This window comes from Lithobates pipiens, unplaced genomic scaffold (genome assembly GCF_037356315.1).
Source record: "Lithobates pipiens isolate NorthernLeopardFrog02 unplaced genomic scaffold, aLitPip1_a1.2 Scaffold_18, whole genome shotgun sequence".
Classification (NCBI taxonomy): domain Eukaryota; kingdom Metazoa; phylum Chordata; class Amphibia; order Anura; family Ranidae; genus Lithobates; species Lithobates pipiens.
The window spans coordinates 579437333-579458274 of NW_027507758.1; the positions used below are offsets into that span (position 1 = coordinate 579437333).

The window sequence follows — 20942 nt, forward strand, 5'->3', positions numbered from 1 at the left end:
GGAAACCCCAATGGATTTCTAGTCCATCGCCTTAACCACTCGGCCACGACTACCTACTGTGGTACTTAAAAGAGGTTGTTTGTAAGCTGAAGAAGCTCTAGGAAAAACTTCCATTGAAGTCACACTAAGTATAAGGTGAAGATCTAAGCACACGTCTTGTGGTGGAGGGCAAGTCTTCCATAGTGTTTGAATGACTAAAGAACAGACTGACAAATGCTCACAGAAAGGCATTATACATTCAGCTTATAAAAATAGAACTTTTCAGTATTTGTGAAAAACATAGTACCATACGTTCTAAACTTTTGGCTTGTGGCATGAAAAGACTCTGGTCTGGAAACCTGAGGAAATGCTTATATGATGAAAAACCATCCCACTGGAAGTTCTACTACCTGGAGATGGCTAATATTCCTTCATCCTTGCTCTATGTGCTCCAACCTTCCCACACCTGTGTGCTCTGTGTACATTTTAGGTTGAAAAATGCTTTGCAACTAATCCAAGCCACTTCTTTAGAGAAAAGAAGACACTTCTGTACTGTGGGCATTCCTAACCTGAAGCAAGAGTGCATATGTTGTCCATGACAATAACACAAGCCACTTGCAGTACAGGAACCATAACTGCTGAGAGTCATATCTTCATGGGACAATCCAAGAACAGACCGTATAGTTGGCAAGATTTTAACCTGTGCAGGGAGACCCCCATTTAGACAATCCAAGAACAGACTGTAGTTGGCAGGATTATGAAGCTGGAGCAGAGAGACCCCACAATAGAGTTCAAATCCATTGCCTTACCCACTCGGCCACAACTACAATCATGTCTATATGGCCTACCTTGACCACATGGAAGAGGCTAACTTTGAAGTGCAAGGCTTTGCTTTTTCAGTTCAGACCTACCACCCTAATGCCCCGAACGCTCTACTGTCCTGGACCCACAGCCCGTCTTTCGACAAAGTTCTGGCACCCTTTGTATGGACCATGTCCCTCTGCTGGGTGCCTTCCTGAGCACACCGATTTATGCCTGCACTGTTGGGGTGGAGTGATCTCCTGACCATCAGTGAAGGCATAATTCCAGTAGGGAAGCAGGGTATAAAGCTCCTATTCTTTAGAAGACGATGATTCGAAGACTTGCAATGCAAATATCTCCCTGCTTTTGCTTTATTCACTCTGTTGATCTGTGCTTTCTTCTGCTGATTCTTGAATATATTGCCCCACCACAGGGGGCAGCAGGGACATAATTAAGAATTGTCTCTTTAAGGACCCTTTCACACAGGCAGCTTCAATTACCATCACCAGGGGTCTGTTAGCTGATTGGAGAAAAGCGGGCCGGATGACAGGTCTGTGTCTGCTCAATTTTAGCAATGCTTTTCTATTGTTTGGAAGGCAACTATTTTCACCACGATACCACCAACAACCCATGGAAAATACCAGCTAGAGAGACATAAACAAGAACGTGTTTGATGTAGACCGATAAAGTAGATCTAAATTCAAAGCTCTATTTTGTAGGGAACATCTTAAATTTGCGCCTAAGAAGTAGCCTGAAAATGTTAGCTATTGCCTTAAAGATTGTGCTGCCCTTCTTCTGCTTAGGTTCTGCAGTTTCATAGCTGTATATGTACAGTGTCAGAAAATCCAATACACTGCTGGCCTTTAGTACTAGTGTAATGAGATTTGGTTATGCCACTGCTGGCCTTTGTTTTCTTTGCTGGAGAGAAAGCTGCAAATGAAGATTTGAAGCGTAAGGAATGCGCCTGTTGAATTCATAAAGTCAGACCTTTGCAGAACTGTCCAAGAACATACCGTAGTTGGCAGGATTTGAACCTGCGCAGGGAGACCCTAATGGATTTCGAGTCCATCGCCTTAACCACTCGGCCACAACTACACATGGGTTAGGCTTACCTTTGAGACATGGAAAAGGTTAAGTAGATTTGTGACTTGAGGTAGCAGTGAGTTTTGTGCCAATTGACTCAGGAGAATTCAAAAAAACAACACATGATTGAAAATGATCAAAGCAGAACGTAGTCAGCAGGATTTGAACCTGCGCGGGGAAACCCCAATGGATTTCTAGTCCATCGCCTTAACCACTCGGCCACGACTACCTACTGTGGTACTTAAAAGAGGTTGTTTGTAAGCTGAAGAAGCTCTAGGAAAAACTTCCATTGAAGTCACACTAAGTATAAGGTGAAGATCTAAGCACACGTCTTGTGGTGGAGGGCAAGTCTTCCATAGTGTTTGAATGACTAAAGAACAGACTGACAAATGCTCACAGAAAGGCATTATACATTCAGCTTATAAAAATAGAACTTTTCAGTATTTGTGAAAAACATAGTACCATACGTTCTAAACTTTTGGCTTGTGGCATGAAAAGACTCTGGTCTGGAAACCTGAGGAAATGCTTATATGATGAAAAACCATCCCACTGGAAGTTCTACTACCTGGAGATGGCTAATATTCCTTCATCCTTGCTCTATGTGCTCCAACCTTCCCACACCTGTGTGCTCTGTGTACATTTTAGGTTGAAAAATGCTTTGCAACTAATCCAAGCCACTTCTTTAGAGAAAAGAAGACACTTCTGTACTGTGGGCATTCCTAACCTGAAGCAAGAGTGCATATGTTGTCCATGACAATAACACAAGCCACTTGCAGTACAGGAACCATAACTGCTGAGAGTCATATCTTCATGGGACAATCCAAGAACAGACCGTATAGTTGGCAAGATTTTAACCTGTGCAGGGAGACCCCCATTTAGACAATCCAAGAACAGACTGTAGTTGGCAGGATTATGAAGCTGGAGCAGAGAGACCCCACAATAGAGTTCAAATCCATTGCCTTACCCACTCGGCCACAACTACAATCATGTCTATATGGCCTACCTTGACCACATGGAAGAGGCTAACTTTGAAGTGCAAGGCTTTGCTTTTTCAGTTCAGACCTACCACCCTAATGCCCCGAACGCTCTACTGTCCTGGACCCACAGCCCGTCTTTCGACAAAGTTCTGGCACCCTTTGTATGGACCATGTCCCTCTGCTGGGTGCCTTCCTGAGCACACCGATTTATGCCTGCACTGTTGGGGTGGAGTGATCTCCTGACCAACAGTGAAGGCATAATTCCAGTAGGGAAGCAGGGTATAAAGCTCCTATTCTTTAGAAGACGATGATTCGAAGACTTGCAATGCAAGTATCTCCCTGCTTTTGCTTTATTCACTCTGTTGATCTGTGCTTTCTTCTGCTGATTCTTGAATATATTGCCCCACCACAGGGGGCAGCAGGGACATAATTAAGAATTGTCTCTTTAAGGACCCTTTCACACAGGCAGCTTCAATTACCATCACCAGGGGTCTGTAAGCTGATTGGAGAAAAGCGGGCCGGATGACAGGTCTGTGTCTGCTCAATTTTAGCAATGCTTTTCTATTGTTTGGAAGGCAACTATTTTCACCACGATACCACCAACAACCCATGGAAAATACCAGCTAGAGAGACATAAACAAGAACGTGTTTGATGTAGACCGATAAAGTAGATCTAAATTCAAAGCTCTATTTTGTAGGGAACATCTTAAATTTGCGCCTAAGAAGTAGCCTGAAAATGTTAGCTATTGCCTTAAAGATTGTGCTGCCCTTCTTCTGCTTAGGTTCTGCAGTTTCATAGCTGTATATGTACAGTGTCAGAAAATCCAATACACTGCTGGCCTTTAGTACTAGTGTAATGAGATTTGGTTATGCCACTGCTGGCCTTTGTTTTCTTTGCTGGAGAGAAAGCTGCAAATGAAGATTTGAAGCGTAAGGAATGCGCCTGTTGAATTCATAAAGTCAGACCTTTGCAGAACTGTCCAAGAACATGCCGTAGTTGGCAGGATTTGAACCTGCGCAGGGAGACCTTAATGGATTTCGAGTCCATCGCCTTAACCACTCGGCCACAACTACACATGGGTTAGGCTTACCTTTGAGACATGGAAAAGGTTAAGTAGATTTGTGACTTGAGGTAGCAGTGAGCTTTGTGCCAATTGACTCAGGAGAATTCAAAAAAACAACACATGATTGAAAATGATCAAAGCAGAACGTAGTCGGCAGGATTTGAACCTGCGCGGGGAAACCCCAATGGATTTCTAGTCCATCGCCTTAACCACTCGGCCACAACTACCTACTGTGGTACCTAAGAGAGGTTGTTTGTAAGCTGAAGAAGCTCTAGGAAAAACTTCCATTGAAGTCACACTAAGTATAAGGTGAAGATCTAAGCACACGTCTTGTGGTGGAGGGCAAGTCTTCCATAGTGTTTGAATGACTAAAGAACAGACTGACAAATGCCCACAGAAAGGCATTATACATTCAGCTTATAAAAATAGAACTTTTCAGTATTTGTGAAAAACATAGTACCATACGTTCTAAACTTTTGGCTTGTGGCATGAAAAGACTCTGGTCTGGAAACCTGAGGAAATGCTTATATGATGAAAAACCATCCCACTGGAAGTTCTACTACCTGGAGATGGCTAATATTCCTTCATCCTTGCTCTATGTGCTCCAACCTTCCCACACCTGTGTGCTCTGTGTACATTTTAGGTTGAAAAATGCTTTGCAACTAATCCAAGCCACTTCTTTAGAGAAAAGAAGACACTTCTGTACTGTGGGCATTCCTAACCTGAAGCAAGAGTGCATATGTTGTCCATGACAATAACACAAGCCACTTGCAGTACAGGAACCATAACTGCTGAGAGTCATATCTTCATGGGACAATCCAAGAACAGACCGTATAGTTGGCAAGATTTTAACCTGTGCAGGGAGACCCCCATTTAGACAATCCAAGAACAGACTGTAGTTGGCAGGATTATGAAGCTGGAGCAGAGAGACCCCACAATAGAGTTCAAATCCATTGCCTTACCCACTCGGCCACAACTACAATCATGTCTATATGGCCTACCTTGACCACATGGAAGAGGCTAACTTTGAAGTGCAAGGCTTTGCTTTTTCAGTTCAGACCTACCACCCTAATACCCCGAACGCTCTACTGTCCTGGACCCACAGCCCGTCTTTCGACAAAGTTCTGGCACCCTTTGTATGGACCATGTCCCTCTGCTGGGTGCCTTCCTGAGCACACCGATTTATGCCTGCACTGTTGGGGTGGAGTGATCTCCTGACCAACAGTGAAGGCATAATTCCAGTAGGGAAGCAGGGTATAAAGCTCCTATTCTTTAGAAGACGATGATTCGAAGACTTGCAATGCAAGTATCTCCCTGCTTTTGCTTTTGCTTTATTCACTCTGTTGATCTGTGCTTTCTTCTGCTGATTCTTGAATATATTGCCCCACCACAGGGGGCAGCAGGGACATAATTAAGAATTGTCTCTTTAAGGACCCTTTCACACAGGCAGCTTCAATTACCATCACCAGGGGTCTGTAAGCTGATTGGAGAAAAGCGGGCCGGATGACAGGTCTGTGTCTGCTCAATTTTAGCAATGCTTTTCTATTGTTTGGAAGGCAACTATTTTCACCACGATACCACCAACAACCCATGGAAAATACCAGCTAGAGAGACATAAACAAGAACGTGTTTGATGTAGACCGATAAAGTAGATCTAAATTCAAAGCTCTATTTTGTAGGGAACATCTTAAATTTGCGCCTAAGAAGTAGCCTGGAAATGTTAGCTATTGCCTTAAAGATTGTGCTGCCCTTCTTCTGCTTAGGTTCTGCAGTTTCATAGCTGTATATGTACAGTGTCAGAAAATCCAATACACTGCTGGCCTTTAGTACTAGTGTAATGAGATTTGGTTATGCCACTGCTGGCCTTTGTTTTCTTTGCTGGAGAGAAAGCTGCAAATGAAGATTTGAAGCGTAAGGAATGCGCCTGTTGAATTCATAAAGTCAGACCTTTGCAGAACTGTCCAAGAACATACCGTAGTTGGCAGGATTTGAACCTGCGCAGGGAGACCCTAATGGATTTCGAGTCCATCGCCTTAACCACTCGGCCACAAATACACATGGGTTAGGCTTACCTTTGAGACATGGAAAAGGTTAAGTAGATTTGTGACTTGAGGTAGCAGTGAGCTTTGTGCCAATTGACTCAGGAGAATTCAAAAAAACAACACATGATTGAAAATGATCAAAGCAGAACGTAGTCGGCAGGATTTGAACCTGCGCGGGGAAACCCCAATGGATTTCTAGTCCATCGCCTTAACCACTCGGCCACGACTACCTACTGCGGTACATAAGAGAGGTTGTTTGTAAGCTGAAGAAGCTCTAGGAAAAACTTCCATTGAAGTCACACTAAGTATAAGGTGAAGATCTAAGCACACGTCTTGTGGTGGAGGGCAAGTCTTCCATAGTGTTTGAATGACTAAAGAACAGACTGACAAATGCCCACAGAAAGGCATTATACATTCAGCTTATAAAAATAGAACTTTTCAGTATTTGTGAAAAACATAGTACCATACGTTCTAAACTTTTGGCTTGTGGCATGAAAAGACTCTGGTCTGGAAACCTGAGGAAATGCTTATATGATGAAAAACCATCCCACTGGAAGTTCTACTACCTGGAGATGGCTAATATTCCTTCATCCTTGCTCTATGTGCTCCAACCTTCCCACACCTGTGTGCTCTGTGTACATTTTAGGTTGAAAAATGCTTTGCAACTAATCCAAGCCACTTCTTTAGAGAAAAGAAGACACTTCTGTACTGTGGGCATTCCTAACCTGAAGCAAGAGTGCATATGTTGTCCATGACAATAACACAAGCCACTTGCAGTACAGGAACCATAACTGCTGAGAGTCATATCTTCATGGGACAATCCAAGAACAGACCGTATAGTTGGCAAGATTTTAACCTGTGCAGGGAGACCCCCATTTAGACAATCCAAGAACAGACTGTAGTTGGCAGGATTATGAAGCTGGAGCAGAGAGACCCCACAATAGAGTTCAAATCCATTGCCTTACCCACTCGGCCACAACTACAATCATGTCTATATGGCCTACCTTGACCACATGGAAGAGGCTAACTTTGAAGTGCAAGGCTTTGCTTTTTCAGTTCAGACCTACCACCCTAATACCCCGAACGCTCTACTGTCCTGGACCCACAGCCCGTCTTTCGACAAAGTTCTGGCACCCTTTGTATGGACCATGTCCCTCTGCTGGGTGCCTTCCTGAGCACACCGATTTATGCCTGCACTGTTGGGGTGGAGTGATCTCCTGACCAACAGTGAAGGCATAATTCCAGTAGGGAAGCAGGGTATAAAGCTCCTATTCTTTAGAAGACGATGATTCGAAGACTTGCAATGCAAGTATCTCCCTGCTTTTGCTTTTGCTTTATTCACTCTGTTGATCTGTGCTTTCTTCTGCTGATTCTTGAATATATTGCCCCACCACAGGGGGCAGCAGGGACATAATTAAGAATTGTCTCTTTAAGGACCCTTTCACACAGGCAGCTTCAATTACCATCACCAGGGGTCTGTAAGCTGATTGGAGAAAAGCGGGCCGGATGACAGGTCTGTGTCTGCTCAATTTTAGCAATGCTTTTCTATTGTTTGGAAGGCAACTATTTTCACCACGATACCACCAACAACCCATGGAAAATACCAGCTAGAGAGACATAAACAAGAACGTGTTTGATGTAGACCGATAAAGTAGATCTAAATTCAAAGCTCTATTTTGTAGGGAACATCTTAAATTTGCGCCTAAGAAGTAGCCTGGAAATGTTAGCTATTGCCTTAAAGATTGTGCTGCCCTTCTTCTGCTTAGGTTCTGCAGTTTCATAGCTGTATATGTACAGTGTCAGAAAATCCAATACACTGCTGGCCTTTAGTACTAGTGTAATGAGATTTGGTTATGCCACTGCTGGCCTTTGTTTTCTTTGCTGGAGAGAAAGCTGCAAATGAAGATTTGAAGCGTAAGGAATGCGCCTGTTGAATTCATAAAGTCAGACCTTTGCAGAACTGTCCAAGAACATACCGTAGTTGGCAGGATTTGAACCTGCGCAGGGAGACCCTAATGGATTTCGAGTCCATCGCCTTAACCACTCGGCCACAAATACACATGGGTTAGGCTTACCTTTGAGACATGGAAAAGGTTAAGTAGATTTGTGACTTGAGGTAGCAGTGAGCTTTGTGCCAATTGACTCAGGAGAATTCAAAAAAACAACACATGATTGAAAATGATCAAAGCAGAACGTAGTCGGCAGGATTTGAACCTGCGCGGGGAAACCCCAATGGATTTCTAGTCCATCGCCTTAACCACTCGGCCACGACTACCTACTGCGGTACATAAGAGAGGTTGTTTGTAAGCTGAAGAAGCTCTAGGAAAAACTTCCATTGAAGTCACACTAAGTATAAGGTGAAGATCTAAGCACACGTCTTGTGGTGGAGGGCAAGTCTTCCATAGTGTTTGAATGACTAAAGAACAGACTGACAAATGCCCACAGAAAGGCATTATACATTCAGCTTATAAAAATAGAACTTTTCAGTATTTGTGAAAAACATAGTACCATACGTTCTAAACTTTTGGCTTGTGGCATGAAAAGACTCTGGTCTGGAAACCTGAGGAAATGCTTATATGATGAAAAACCATCCCACTGGAAGTTCTACTACCTGGAGATGGCTAATATTCCTTCATCCTTGCTCTATGTGCTCCAACCTTCCCACACCTGTGTGCTCTGTGTACATTTTAGGTTGAAAAATGCTTTGCAACTAATCCAAGCCACTTCTTTAGAGAAAAGAAGACACTTCTGTACTGTGGGCATTCCTAACCTGAAGCAAGAGTGCATATGTTGTCCATGACAATAACACAAGCCACTTGCAGTACAGGAACCATAACTGCTGAGAGTCATATCTTCATGGGACAATCCAAGAACAGACCGTATAGTTGGCAAGATTTTAACCTGTGCAGGGAGACCCCCATTTAGACAATCCAAGAACAGACTGTAGTTGGCAGGATTATGAAGCTGGAGCAGAGAGACCCCACAATAGAGTTCAAATCCATTGCCTTACCCACTCGGCCACAACTACAATCATGTCTATATGGCCTACCTTGACCACATGGAAGAGGCTAACTTTGAAGTGCAAGGCTTTGCTTTTTCAGTTCAGACCTACCACCCTAATGCCCCGAACGCTCTACTGTCCTGGACCCACAGCCCGTCTTTCGACAAAGTTCTGGCACCCTTTGTATGGACCATGTCCCTCTGCTGGGTGCCTTCCTGAGCACACCGATTTATGCCTGCACTGTTGGGGTGGAGTGATCTCCTGACCAACAGTGAAGGCATAATTCCAGTAGGGAAGCAGGGTATAAAGCTCCTATTCTTTAGAAGACGATGATTCGAAGACTTGCAATGCAAGTATCTCCCTGCTTTTGCTTTATTCACTCTGTTGATCTGTGCTTTCTTCTGCTGATTCTTGAATATATTGCCCCACCACAGGGGGCAGCAGGGACATAATTAAGAATTGTCTCTTTAAGGACCCTTTCACACAGGCAGCTTCAATTACCATCACCAGGGGTCTGTAAGCTGATTGGAGAAAAGCGGGCCGGATGACAGGTCTGTGTCTGCTCAATTTTAGCAATGCTTTTCTATTGTTTGGAAGGCAACTATTTTCACCACGATACCACCAACAACCCATGGAAAATACCAGCTAGAGAGACATAAACAAGAACGTGTTTGATGTAGACCGATAAAGTAGATCTAAATTCAAAGCTCTATTTTGTAGGGAACATCTTAAATTTGCGCCTAAGAAGTAGCCTGAAAATGTTAGCTATTGCCTTAAAGATTGTGCTGCCCTTCTTCTGCTTAGGTTCTGCAGTTTCATAGCTGTATATGTACAGTGTCAGAAAATCCAATACACTGCTGGCCTTTAGTACTAGTGTAATGAGATTTGGTTATGCCACTGCTGGCCTTTGTTTTCTTTGCTGGAGAGAAAGCTGCAAATGAAGATTTGAAGCGTAAGGAATGCGCCTGTTGAATTCATAAAGTCAGACCTTTGCAGAACTGTCCAAGAACATGCCGTAGTTGGCAGGATTTGAACCTGCGCAGGGAGACCTTAATGGATTTCGAGTCCATCGCCTTAACCACTCGGCCACAACTACACATGGGTTAGGCTTACCTTTGAGACATGGAAAAGGTTAAGTAGATTTGTGACTTGAGGTAGCAGTGAGCTTTGTGCCAATTGACTCAGGAGAATTCAAAAAAACAACACATGATTGAAAATGATCAAAGCAGAACGTAGTCGGCAGGATTTGAACCTGCGCGGGGAAACCCCAATGGATTTCTAGTCCATCGCCTTAACCACTCGGCCACAACTACCTACTGTGGTACCTAAGAGAGGTTGTTTGTAAGCTGAAGAAGCTCTAGGAAAAACTTCCATTGAAGTCACACTAAGTATAAGGTGAAGATCTAAGCACACGTCTTGTGGTGGAGGGCAAGTCTTCCATAGTGTTTGAATGACTAAAGAACAGACTGACAAATGCCCACAGAAAGGCATTATACATTCAGCTTATAAAAATAGAACTTTTCAGTATTTGTGAAAAACATAGTACCATACGTTCTAAACTTTTGGCTTGTGGCATGAAAAGACTCTGGTCTGGAAACCTGAGGAAATGCTTATATGATGAAAAACCATCCCACTGGAAGTTCTACTACCTGGAGATGGCTAATATTCCTTCATCCTTGCTCTATGTGCTCCAACCTTCCCACACCTGTGTGCTCTGTGTACATTTTAGGTTGAAAAATGCTTTGCAACTAATCCAAGCCACTTCTTTAGAGAAAAGAAGACACTTCTGTACTGTGGGCATTCCTAACCTGAAGCAAGAGTGCATATGTTGTCCATGACAATAACACAAGCCACTTGCAGTACAGGAACCATAACTGCTGAGAGTCATATCTTCATGGGACAATCCAAGAACAGACCGTATAGTTGGCAAGATTTTAACCTGTGCAGGGAGACCCCCATTTAGACAATCCAAGAACAGACTGTAGTTGGCAGGATTATGAAGCTGGAGCAGAGAGACCCCACAATAGAGTTCAAATCCATTGCCTTACCCACTCGGCCACAACTACAATCATGTCTATATGGCCTACCTTGACCACATGGAAGAGGCTAACTTTGAAGTGCAAGGCTTTGCTTTTTCAGTTCAGACCTACCACCCTAATACCCCGAACGCTCTACTGTCCTGGACCCACAGCCCGTCTTTCGACAAAGTTCTGGCACCCTTTGTATGGACCATGTCCCTCTGCTGGGTGCCTTCCTGAGCACACCGATTTATGCCTGCACTGTTGGGGTGGAGTGATCTCCTGACCAACAGTGAAGGCATAATTCCAGTAGGGAAGCAGGGTATAAAGCTCCTATTCTTTAGAAGACGATGATTCGAAGACTTGCAATGCAAGTATCTCCCTGCTTTTGCTTTTGCTTTATTCACTCTGTTGATCTGTGCTTTCTTCTGCTGATTCTTGAATATATTGCCCCACCACAGGGGGCAGCAGGGACATAATTAAGAATTGTCTCTTTAAGGACCCTTTCACACAGGCAGCTTCAATTACCATCACCAGGGGTCTGTAAGCTGATTGGAGAAAAGCGGGCCGGATGACAGGTCTGTGTCTGCTCAATTTTAGCAATGCTTTTCTATTGTTTGGAAGGCAACTATTTTCACCACGATACCACCAACAACCCATGGAAAATACCAGCTAGAGAGACATAAACAAGAACGTGTTTGATGTAGACCGATAAAGTAGATCTAAATTCAAAGCTCTATTTTGTAGGGAACATCTTAAATTTGCGCCTAAGAAGTAGCCTGGAAATGTTAGCTATTGCCTTAAAGATTGTGCTGCCCTTCTTCTGCTTAGGTTCTGCAGTTTCATAGCTGTATATGTACAGTGTCAGAAAATCCAATACACTGCTGGCCTTTAGTACTAGTGTAATGAGATTTGGTTATGCCACTGCTGGCCTTTGTTTTCTTTGCTGGAGAGAAAGCTGCAAATGAAGATTTGAAGCGTAAGGAATGCGCCTGTTGAATTCATAAAGTCAGACCTTTGCAGAACTGTCCAAGAACATACCGTAGTTGGCAGGATTTGAACCTGCGCAGGGAGACCCTAATGGATTTCGAGTCCATCGCCTTAACCACTCGGCCACAAATACACATGGGTTAGGCTTACCTTTGAGACATGGAAAAGGTTAAGTAGATTTGTGACTTGAGGTAGCAGTGAGCTTTGTGCCAATTGACTCAGGAGAATTCAAAAAAACAACACATGATTGAAAATGATCAAAGCAGAACGTAGTCGGCAGGATTTGAACCTGCGCGGGGAAACCCCAATGGATTTCTAGTCCATCGCCTTAACCACTCGGCCACGACTACCTACTGCGGTACATAAGAGAGGTTGTTTGTAAGCTGAAGAAGCTCTAGGAAAAACTTCCATTGAAGTCACACTAAGTATAAGGTGAAGATCTAAGCACACGTCTTGTGGTGGAGGGCAAGTCTTCCATAGTGTTTGAATGACTAAAGAACAGACTGACAAATGCCCACAGAAAGGCATTATACATTCAGCTTATAAAAATAGAACTTTTCAGTATTTGTGAAAAACATAGTACCATACGTTCTAAACTTTTGGCTTGTGGCATGAAAAGACTCTGGTCTGGAAACCTGAGGAAATGCTTATATGATGAAAAACCATCCCACTGGAAGTTCTACTACCTGGAGATGGCTAATATTCCTTCATCCTTGCTCTATGTGCTCCAACCTTCCCACACCTGTGTGCTCTGTGTACATTTTAGGTTGAAAAATGCTTTGCAACTAATCCAAGCCACTTCTTTAGAGAAAAGAAGACACTTCTGTACTGTGGGCATTCCTAACCTGAAGCAAGAGTGCATATGTTGTCCATGACAATAACACAAGCCACTTGCAGTACAGGAACCATAACTGCTGAGAGTCATATCTTCATGGGACAATCCAAGAACAGACCGTATAGTTGGCAAGATTTTAACCTGTGCAGGGAGACCCCCATTTAGACAATCCAAGAACAGACTGTAGTTGGCAGGATTATGAAGCTGGAGCAGAGAGACCCCACAATAGAGTTCAAATCCATTGCCTTACCCACTCGGCCACAACTACAATCATGTCTATATGGCCTACCTTGACCACATGGAAGAGGCTAACTTTGAAGTGCAAGGCTTTGCTTTTTCAGTTCAGACCTACCACCCTAATACCCCGAACGCTCTACTGTCCTGGACCCACAGCCCGTCTTTCGACAAAGTTCTGGCACCCTTTGTATGGACCATGTCCCTCTGCTGGGTGCCTTCCTGAGCACACCGATTTATGCCTGCACTGTTGGGGTGGAGTGATCTCCTGACCAACAGTGAAGGCATAATTCCAGTAGGGAAGCAGGGTATAAAGCTCCTATTCTTTAGAAGACGATGATTCGAAGACTTGCAATGCAAGTATCTCCCTGCTTTTGCTTTTGCTTTATTCACTCTGTTGATCTGTGCTTTCTTCTGCTGATTCTTGAATATATTGCCCCACCACAGGGGGCAGCAGGGACATAATTAAGAATTGTCTCTTTAAGGACCCTTTCACACAGGCAGCTTCAATTACCATCACCAGGGGTCTGTAAGCTGATTGGAGAAAAGCGGGCCGGATGACAGGTCTGTGTCTGCTCAATTTTAGCAATGCTTTTCTATTGTTTGGAAGGCAACTATTTTCACCACGATACCACCAACAACCCATGGAAAATACCAGCTAGAGAGACATAAACAAGAACGTGTTTGATGTAGACCGATAAAGTAGATCTAAATTCAAAGCTCTATTTTGTAGGGAACATCTTAAATTTGCGCCTAAGAAGTAGCCTGGAAATGTTAGCTATTGCCTTAAAGATTGTGCTGCCCTTCTTCTGCTTAGGTTCTGCAGTTTCATAGCTGTATATGTACAGTGTCAGAAAATCCAATACACTGCTGGCCTTTAGTACTAGTGTAATGAGATTTGGTTATGCCACTGCTGGCCTTTGTTTTCTTTGCTGGAGAGAAAGCTGCAAATGAAGATTTGAAGCGTAAGGAATGCGCCTGTTGAATTCATAAAGTCAGACCTTTGCAGAACTGTCCAAGAACATACCGTAGTTGGCAGGATTTGAACCTGCGCAGGGAGACCCTAATGGATTTCGAGTCCATCGCCTTAACCACTCGGCCACAAATACACATGGGTTAGGCTTACCTTTGAGACATGGAAAAGGTTAAGTAGATTTGTGACTTGAGGTAGCAGTGAGCTTTGTGCCAATTGACTCAGGAGAATTCAAAAAAACAACACATGATTGAAAATGATCAAAGCAGAACGTAGTCGGCAGGATTTGAACCTGCGCGGGGAAACCCCAATGGATTTCTAGTCCATCGCCTTAACCACTCGGCCACGACTACCTACTGCGGTACATAAGAGAGGTTGTTTGTAAGCTGAAGAAGCTCTAGGAAAAACTTCCATTGAAGTCACACTAAGTATAAGGTGAAGATCTAAGCACACGTCTTGTGGTGGAGGGCAAGTCTTCCATAGTGTTTGAATGACTAAAGAACAGACTGACAAATGCCCACAGAAAGGCATTATACATTCAGCTTATAAAAATAGAACTTTTCAGTATTTGTGAAAAACATAGTACCATACGTTCTAAACTTTTGGCTTGTGGCATGAAAAGACTCTGGTCTGGAAACCTGAGGAAATGCTTATATGATGAAAAACCATCCCACTGGAAGTTCTACTACCTGGAGATGGCTAATATTCCTTCATCCTTGCTCTATGTGCTCCAACCTTCCCACACCTGTGTGCTCTGTGTACATTTTAGGTTGAAAAATGCTTTGCAACTAATCCAAGCCACTTCTTTAGAGAAAAGAAGACACTTCTGTACTGTGGGCATTCCTAACCTGAAGCAAGAGTGCATATGTTGTCCATGACAATAACACAAGCCACTTGCAGTACAGGAACCATAACTGCTGAGAGTCATATCTTCATGGGACAATCCAAGAACAGACCGTATAGTTGGCAAGATTTTAACCTGTGCAGGGAGACCCCCATTTAGACAATCCAAGAACAGACTGTAGTTGGCAGGATTATGAAGCTGGAGCAGAGAGACCCCACAATAGAGTTCAAATCCATTGCCTTACCCACTCGGCCACAACTACAATCATGTCTATATGGCCTACCTTGACCACATGGAAGAGGCTAACTTTGAAGTGCAAGGCTTTGCTTTTTCAGTTCAGACCTACCACCCTAATGCCCCGAACGCTCTACTGTCCTGGACCCACAGCCCGTCTTTCGACAAAGTTCTGGCACCCTTTGTATGGACCATGTCCCTCTGCTGGGTGCCTTCCTGAGCACACCGATTTATGCCTGCACTGTTGGGGTGGAGTGATCTCCTGACCAACAGTGAAGGCATAATTCCAGTAGGGAAGCAGGGTATAAAGCTCCTATTCTTTAGAAGACGATGATTCGAAGACTTGCAATGCAAGTATCTCCCTGCTTTTGCTTTATTCACTCTGTTGATCTGTGCTTTCTTCTGCTGATTCTTGAATATATTGCCCCACCACAGGGGGCAGCAGGGACATAATTAAGAATTGTCTCTTTAAGGACCCTTTCACACAGGCAGCTTCAATTACCATCACCAGGGGTCTGTAAGCTGATTGGAGAAAAGCGGGCCGGATGACAGGTCTGTGTCTGCTCAATTTTAGCAATGCTTTTCTATTGTTTGGAAGGCAACTATTTTCACCACGATACCACCAACAACCCATGGAAAATACCAGCTAGAGAGACATAAACAAGAACGTGTTTGATGTAGACCGATAAAGTAGATCTAAATTCAAAGCTCTATTTTGTAGGGAACATCTTAAATTTGCGCCTAAGAAGTAGCCTGAAAATGTTAGCTATTGCCTTAAAGATTGTGCTGCCCTTCTTCTGCTTAGGTTCTGCAGTTTCATAGCTGTATATGTACAGTGTCAGAAAATCCAATACACTGCTGGCCTTTAGTACTAGTGTAATGAGATTTGGTTATGCCACTGCTGGCCTTTGTTTTCTTTGCTGGAGAGAAAGCTGCAAATGAAGATTTGAAGCGTAAGGAATGCGCCTGTTGAATTCATAAAGTCAGACCTTTGCAGAACTGTCCAAGAACATACCGTAGTTGGCAGGATTTGAACCTGCGCAGGGAGACCCTAATGGATTTCGAGTCCATCGCCTTAACCACTCGGCCACAACTACACATGGGTTAGGCTTACCTTTGAGACATGGAAAAGGTTAAGTAGATTTGTGACTTGAGGTAGCAGTGAGTTTTGTGCCAATTGACTCAGGAGAATTCAAAAAAACAACACATGATTGAAAATGATCAAAGCAGAACGTAGTCAGCAGGATTTGAACCTGCGCGGGGAAACCCCAATGGATTTCTAGTCCATCGCCTTAACCACTCGGCCACGACTACCTACTGTGGTACTTAAAAGAGGTTGTTTGTAAGCTGAAGAAGCTCTAGGAAAAACTTCCATTGAAGTCACACTAAGTATAAGGTGAAGATCTAAGCACACGTCTTGTGGTGGAGGGCAAGTCTTCCATAGTGTTTGAATGACTAAAGAACAGACTGACAAATGCTCACAGAAAGGCATTATACATTCAGCTTATAAAAATAGAACTTTTCAGTATTTGTGAAAAACATAGTACCATACGTTCTAAACTTTTGGCTTGTGGCATGAAAAGACTCTGGTCTGGAAACCTGAGGAAATGCTTATATGATGAAAAACCATCCCACTGGAAGTTCTACTACCTGGAGATGGCTAATATTCCTTCATCCTTGCTCTATGTGCTCCAACCTTCCCACACCTGTGTGCTCTGTGTACATTTTAGGTTGAAAAATGCTTTGCAACTAATCCAAGCCACTTCTTTAGAGAAAAGAAGACACTTCTGTACTGTGGGCATTCCTAACCTGAAGCAAGAGTGCATATGTTGTCCATGACAATAACACAAGCCACTTGCAGTACAGGAACCATAACTGCTGAGAGTCATATCTTCATGGGACAATCCAAGAACAGACCGTATAGTTGGCAAGATTTTAACCTGTGCAGGGAGACCCCCATTTAGACAATCCAAGAACAGACTGTAGTTGGCAGGATTATGAAGCTGGAGCAGAGAGACCCCACAATAGAGTTCAAATCCATTGCCTTACCCACTCGGCCACAACTACAATCATGTCTATATGGCCTACCTTGACCACATGGAAGAGGCTAACTTTGAAGTGCAAGGCTTTGCTTTTTCAGTTCAGACCTACCACCCTAATGCCCCGAACGCTCTACTGTCCTGGACCCACAGCCCGTCTTTCGACAAAGTTCTGGCACCCTTTGTATGGACCATGTCCCTCTGCTGGGTGCCTTCCTGAGCACACCGATTTATGCCTGCACTGTTGGGGTGGAGTGATCTCCTGACCATCAGTGAAGGCATAATTCCAGTAGGGAAGCAGGGTATAAAGCTCCTATTCTTTAGAAGACGATGATTCGAAGACTTGCAATGCAAATATCTCCCTGCTTTTGCTTTATTCACTCTGTTGATCTGTGCTTTCTTCTGCTGATTCTTGAATATATTGCCCCACCACAGGGGGCAGCAGGGACATAATTAAGAATTGTCTCTTTAAGGACCCTTTCACACAGGCAGCTTCAATTACCATCACCAGGGGTCTGTTAGCTGATTGGAGAAAAGCGGGCCGGATGACAGGTCTGTGTCTGCTCAATTTTAGCAATGCTTTTCTATTGTTTGGAAGGCAACTATTTTCACCACGATACCACCAACAACCCATGGAAAATACCAGCTAGAGAGACATAAACAAGAACGTGTTTGATGTAGACCGATAAAGTAGATCTAAATTCAAAGCTCTATTTTGTAGGGAACATCTTAAATTTGCGCCTAAGAAGTAGCCTGAAAATGTTAGCTATTGCCTTAAAGATTGTGCTGCCCTTCTTCTGCTTAGGTTCTGCAGTTTCATAGCTGTATATGTACAGTGTCAGAAAATCCAATACACTGCTGGCCTTTAGTACTAGTGTAATGAGATTTGGTTATGCCACTGCTGGCCTTTGTTTTCTTTGCTGGAGAGAAAGCTGCAAATGAAGATTTGAAGCGTAAGGAATGCGCCTGTTGAATTCATAAAGTCAGACCTTTGCAGAACTGTCCAAGAACATACCGTAGTTGGCAGGATTTGAACCTGCGCAGGGAGACCCTAATGGATTTCGAGTCCATCGCCTTAACCACTCGGCCACAAATACACATGGGTTAGGCTTACCTTTGAGACATGGAAAAGGTTAAGTAGATTTGTGACTTGAGGTAGCAGTGAGTTTTGTGCCAATTGACTCAGGAGAATTCAAAAAAACAACACATGATTGAAAATGATCAAAGCAGAACGTAGTCAGCAGGATTTGAACCTGCGCGGGGAAACCCCAATGGATTTCTAGTCCATCGCCTTAACCACTCGGCCACGACTACCTACTGTGGTACTTAAAAGAGGTTGTTTGTAAGCTGAAGAAGCTCTAGGAAAAACTTCCATTGAAGTCACACTAAGTATAAGGTGAAGATCTAAGCACACGTCTTGTGGTGGAGGGCAAGTCTTCCATAGTGTTTGAATGACTAAAGAACAGACTGACAAATGCTCACAGAAAGGCATTATACATTCAGCTTATAAAAATAGAACTTTTCAGTATTTGTGAAAAACATAGTACCATACGTTCTAAACTTTTGGCTTGTGGCATGAAAAGACTCTGGTCTGGAAACCTGAGGAAATGCTTATATGATGAAAAACCATCCCACTGGAAGTTCTACTACCTGGAGATGGCTAATATTCCTTCATCCTTGCTCTATGTGCTCCAACCTTCCCACACCTGTGTGCTCTGTGTACATTTTAGGTTGAAAAATGCTTTGCAACTAATCCAAGCCACTTCTTTAGAGAAAAGAAGACACTTCTGTACTGTGGGCATTCCTAACCTGAAGCAAGAGTGCATATGTTGTCCATGACAATAACACAAGCCACTTGCAGTACAGGAACCATAACTGCTGAGAGTCATATCTTCATGGGACAATCCAAGAACAGACCGTATAGTTGGCAAGATTTTAACCTGTGCAGGGAGACCCCCATTTAGACAATCCAAGAACAGACTGTAGTTGGCAGGATTATGAAGCTGGAGCAGAGAGACCCCACAATAGAGTTCAAATCCATTGCCTTACCCACTCGGCCACAACTACAATCATGTCTATATGGCCTACCTTGACCACATGGAAGAGGCTAACTTTGAAGTGCAAGGCTTTGCTTTTTCAGTTCAGACCTACCACCCTAATGCCCCGAACGCTCTACTGTCCTGGACCCACAGCCCGTCTTTCGACAAAGTTCTGGCACCCTTTGTATGGACCATGTCCCTCTGCTGGGTGCCTTCCTGAGCACACCGATTTATGCCTGCACTGTTGGGGTGGAGTGATCTCCTGACCAACAGTGAAGGCATAATTCCAGTAGGGAAGCAGGGTATAAAGCTCCTATTCTTTAGAAGACGATGATTCGAAGACTTGCAATGCAAGTATCTCCCTGCTTTTGCTTTATTCACTCTGTTGATCTGTGCTTTCTTCTGCTGATTCTTGAATATATTGCCCCACCACAGGGGGCAGCAGGGACATAATTAAGAATTGTCTCTTTAAGGACCCTTTCACACAGGCAGCTTCAATTACCATCACCAGGGGTCTGTAAGCTGATTGGAGAAAAGCGGGCCGGATGACAGGTCTGTGTCTGCTCAATTTTAGCAATGCTTTTCTATTGTTTGGAAGGCAACTATTTTCACCACGATACCACCAACAACCCATGGAAAATACCAGCTAGAGAGACATAAACAAGAACGTGTTTGATGTAGACCGATAAAGTAGATCTAAATTCAAAGCTCTATTTTGTAGGGAACATCTTAAATTTGCGCCTAAGAAGTAGCCTGAAAATGTTAGCTATTGCCTTAAAGATTGTGCTGCCCTTCTTCTGCTTAGGTTCTGCAGTTTCATAGCTGTATATGTACAGTGTCAGAAAATCCAATACACTGCTGGCCTTTAGTACTAGTGTAATGAGATTTGGTTATGCCACTGCTGGCCTTTGTTTTCTTTGCTGGAGAGAAAGCTGCAAATGAAGATTTGAAGCGTAAGGAATGCGCCTGTTGAATTCATAAAGTCAGACCTTTGCAGAACTGTCCAAGAACATACCGTAGTTGGCAGGATTTGAACCTGCGCAGGGAGACCCTAATGGATTTCGAGTCCATCGCCTTAACCACTCGGCCACAACTACACATGGGTTAGGCTTACCTTTGAGACATGGAAAAGGTTAAGTAGATTTGTGACTTGAGGTAGCAGTGAGTTTTGTGCCAATTGACTCAGGAGAATTCAAAAAAACAACACATGATTGAAAATGATCAAAGCAGAACGTAGTCGGCAGGATTTGAACCTGCGCGGGGAAACCCCAATGGATTTCTAGTCCATCGCCTTAACCACTCGGCCACGACTACCTACTGTGGTACTTAAAAGAGGTTGTTTGTAAGCTGAAGAAGCTCTAGGAAAAACTTCCATTGAAGTCACACTAAGTATAAGGTGAAGATCTAAGCACACGTTTTGTGGTGGAGGGCAAGTCTTCCATAGTGTTTGAATGACTAAAGAACAGACTGACAAATGCTCACAGAAAGGCATTATACATTCAGCTTATAAAAATAGAACTTTTCAGTATTTGTGAAAAACATAGTACCATACGTTCTAAACTTTTGGCTTGTGGCATGAAAAGACTCTGGTCTGGAAACCTGAGGAAATGCTTATATGATGAAAAACCATCCCACTGGAAGTTCTACTACCTGGAGATGGCTAATATTCCTTCATCCTTGCTCTATGTGCTCCAACCTTCCCACACCTGTGTGCTCTGTGTACATTTTAGGTTGAAAAATGCTTTGCAACTAATCCAAGCCACTTCTTTAGAGAAAAGAAGACACTTCT

The 20942-nt window shown here is 43.5% G+C and overlaps 15 non-coding genes across 15 annotated transcripts; all 15 read right to left on the reverse strand.

Moving 5' to 3' along the window:
• Positions 1–1793: 1793 nt before the first annotated feature.
• On the reverse strand, positions 1794–1875 carry TRNAS-CGA (transfer RNA serine (anticodon CGA)). Its single transcript has one exon. It is a non-coding gene; the product is annotated as a tRNA-Ser (tRNA).
• A 1957-nt stretch (positions 1876–3832) lies between these two features.
• Positions 3833–3914, reverse strand: TRNAS-CGA (transfer RNA serine (anticodon CGA)). The gene has a single exon. It is a non-coding gene; the product is annotated as a tRNA-Ser (tRNA).
• Positions 3915–5877: 1963 nt separating this feature from the next.
• TRNAS-CGA (transfer RNA serine (anticodon CGA)) lies at positions 5878–5959 on the reverse strand. The gene has a single exon. It is a non-coding gene; the product is annotated as a tRNA-Ser (tRNA).
• A 135-nt stretch (positions 5960–6094) lies between these two features.
• Positions 6095–6176, reverse strand: TRNAS-AGA (transfer RNA serine (anticodon AGA)). Its single transcript has one exon. It is a non-coding gene; the product is annotated as a tRNA-Ser (tRNA).
• A 1746-nt stretch (positions 6177–7922) lies between these two features.
• On the reverse strand, positions 7923–8004 carry TRNAS-CGA (transfer RNA serine (anticodon CGA)). The gene has a single exon. It is a non-coding gene; the product is annotated as a tRNA-Ser (tRNA).
• A 135-nt stretch (positions 8005–8139) lies between these two features.
• On the reverse strand, positions 8140–8221 carry TRNAS-AGA (transfer RNA serine (anticodon AGA)). The gene has a single exon. It is a non-coding gene; the product is annotated as a tRNA-Ser (tRNA).
• Positions 8222–9961: 1740 nt separating this feature from the next.
• On the reverse strand, positions 9962–10043 carry TRNAS-CGA (transfer RNA serine (anticodon CGA)). Its single transcript has one exon. It is a non-coding gene; the product is annotated as a tRNA-Ser (tRNA).
• Positions 10044–12006: 1963 nt separating this feature from the next.
• On the reverse strand, positions 12007–12088 carry TRNAS-CGA (transfer RNA serine (anticodon CGA)). The gene has a single exon. It is a non-coding gene; the product is annotated as a tRNA-Ser (tRNA).
• A 135-nt stretch (positions 12089–12223) lies between these two features.
• TRNAS-AGA (transfer RNA serine (anticodon AGA)) lies at positions 12224–12305 on the reverse strand. The gene has a single exon. It is a non-coding gene; the product is annotated as a tRNA-Ser (tRNA).
• Positions 12306–14051: 1746 nt separating this feature from the next.
• On the reverse strand, positions 14052–14133 carry TRNAS-CGA (transfer RNA serine (anticodon CGA)). Its single transcript has one exon. It is a non-coding gene; the product is annotated as a tRNA-Ser (tRNA).
• Positions 14134–14268: 135 nt separating this feature from the next.
• TRNAS-AGA (transfer RNA serine (anticodon AGA)) lies at positions 14269–14350 on the reverse strand. The gene has a single exon. It is a non-coding gene; the product is annotated as a tRNA-Ser (tRNA).
• A 1740-nt stretch (positions 14351–16090) lies between these two features.
• On the reverse strand, positions 16091–16172 carry TRNAS-CGA (transfer RNA serine (anticodon CGA)). Its single transcript has one exon. It is a non-coding gene; the product is annotated as a tRNA-Ser (tRNA).
• Positions 16173–18129: 1957 nt separating this feature from the next.
• Positions 18130–18211, reverse strand: TRNAS-CGA (transfer RNA serine (anticodon CGA)). The gene has a single exon. It is a non-coding gene; the product is annotated as a tRNA-Ser (tRNA).
• Positions 18212–20168: 1957 nt separating this feature from the next.
• Positions 20169–20250, reverse strand: TRNAS-CGA (transfer RNA serine (anticodon CGA)). Its single transcript has one exon. It is a non-coding gene; the product is annotated as a tRNA-Ser (tRNA).
• A 135-nt stretch (positions 20251–20385) lies between these two features.
• On the reverse strand, positions 20386–20467 carry TRNAS-AGA (transfer RNA serine (anticodon AGA)). The gene has a single exon. It is a non-coding gene; the product is annotated as a tRNA-Ser (tRNA).
• Between the last annotated feature and the right edge of the window lie 475 nt (positions 20468–20942).